The sequence below is a fragment of the Aplysia californica genome, unplaced genomic scaffold (genome assembly GCF_000002075.1).
Source record: "Aplysia californica isolate F4 #8 unplaced genomic scaffold, AplCal3.0 scaffold00766, whole genome shotgun sequence".
NCBI lineage: Eukaryota > Metazoa > Mollusca > Gastropoda > Aplysiida > Aplysiidae > Aplysia > Aplysia californica.
In genome coordinates, this window is record NW_004798036.1 from 77808 (window position 1) to 80019 (window position 2212).

The 2212-nt window shown below is 41.9% G+C and overlaps 1 protein-coding gene across 1 annotated transcript in view; it reads left to right on the top strand.

The window, feature by feature from the left end:
• Nucleotides 1–2212, top strand: part of LOC101863618 (putative glutamate synthase [NADPH]) — a gene marked incomplete in the record, with an annotated part of 111454 nt that overhangs the window by 40171 nt on the left and 69071 nt on the right.

Below are 2212 nucleotides of genomic sequence, written 5' to 3' on the forward strand. Positions count from 1 at the left end.
CCTACCAACGAAAAAGTATTAGGTGTGTCCCGCGCGCTCATATGACCTTATGCAGTTGCGAGCGCCGTAAAACCCTATACTAAACAAACAAACAAACAAGAAGAATACCAAATACACAATATTACACCAATGCAGATAATTTTACGAACATGCCATTGCTGATTGCCAATGTGAAGTTTTGAGAGTTTGAAAAAATCTCTAGATATAGCATAGCGCCCAAATAAAAGTCTAAGTACCGGTACTGCCATTTTTCAGTCATAAACAAGGAAGAAAATTTCACCATAATCATTTGATGTTTTGCAATTAGATTTGATATTTTTTTTTAGAACAATTGATTTGCGACAGTTTTAGTGGCCTCAATAGATATGTGCGTTCTACAGCAAAAAAACAAAACAAACCCAAATAAACAACAACAACAGGAAAAAGATTGTATAAATGGCGGTATTTAGCCCCCAGAAGCAGTGCATCTGCGTGCTGGTGTGAAAGTAAAATTCTACCATTAGGCTACACTGAATAATGATCCCGTTGTCGCTGAAAATTTTGGGAACAGGATTCCGTATACAATACAACAGATTTATTTTCACTTGAGCGATTGTGGAATGACGCTAAGAGGCGGTGCCCGTTGGCAGGATATCGGTTCGGTCTACTCTCAGCCTTTAAAACCAAAACAAACGATTTCGTCTTTAAATTTTAAGGTCACCGTCGATGTCGTTCGAATTGTGCCACGATGATATAGCTTAATTTAATTTTGCCTCTCCACGAAGGAAAATCTGGCAAGTCCCGATTCAATTCGAACGACCGAACCGCGCCGAATTGGACCAAAGATAGGACATAACAAGATGGTCCACGCAGCCAAAAAAGTGTCCGCCGGAAGTCCACTCTTTGCTTCAGATGGCTCTGCAGCACAGAATTCTACACTTAGTGTAGAATTCTGTGCTCTGCAGTCTGTTTTGAAACTCTCTTTCGTTTCTCCAGAAGAAGAATATGAATAGCACCTCCTTGCGTGCGCTGATCGACTGCTGTTCGGGTTCGTTCAGTACGGAGTTTTAGGGTTTAAAAAAATTTTCAATGACCTCTCGTCTTTCATTCTAAAGTCAAATTAAACGAAGAAAACAGCCACCCTTTCCTCCTTAAGAGGTTTTTTTTTGTCAGCGTAACCATTTAAAAAACGTTCTTCCGAAATTTGAATTCTTATTTATTCAAAAACTTGTCAGGTTCACTTTGATTTTTTAAACATAATTAGGGTAATTCTGTTCGCAAAGGGTGCGCATTTGCGAAGAGGGCGCCACCGAATTTTCAGGACACTTTTTTAATTGGCTCAAAGAGAGGAGTGGACCCTCTTGTTGTAGACTCTTTGATTGGACGGAACCGAATCGAAGCGAACCTGCCAATGGGCACCGCCTGTAACGTGGAATAATGAAATAAATAAATAAATAAGTAAGTACTAGAAAAGTAACCAGGCTGCGTGGCGGGGTCATGACCCCCCGGTTCGCCCTGTGGTAGCCAGGGGATGAACCTTGTTAGATATAAGAGAGCCTGGGTCCAGGGGCGTAAAAAGCCTACGTTTCTATTGTGTGACAAATAGTGAAATAAACTTGCATGTCTTTCGTAAATCTATTTAGGCTTCTGATGTAGGCCTACGGGAATGTTGTGGAAGAAGTCAAGTCTAAGAACTGTTTCATTCAATTCCAGTGCACGTTCAGCTAACCCAACATTGGTGCAGACTCAGAAGTCTGTTTCTTTCTTTCTTTCTTCTTTCTTTTTTTCATTCTTTCGTCTTCTTTGTTTATTACGTTTTCGTTCTGTCTCCTTCCCTCTTTACACCTCCCTCTCTCCCCCCTCTCTTTCTCTCTCTCTCTCTCTCTCTCTCTCTCTCTCTCTCTTACACACAGTCACACACACTCACACACACACACGCGCGCGCGCGCGCGCTTGCGTGCACAGCACAAATGCATTATTTGTCCCTCTCTCTCTCCCCTCTTTCTCTCGCTCTCTCTCCTCCCTCTTTCTCTCTCTCTCTCTCCCTCTCCATCTCTCTCTCTCTCTCTCTCTCTGTCTCTCTCTCTCGCTCGTTCCCTCACTCCCTTTTTAATAGGCCCACTATATAGGCTACACGGCTTACAGTTTGTTTTTCTTTAACTGGGGCATTGGCAATCAGGAATACACTCAATAATTACAACACTCTAGGACTACATCTCCAAATATATATATA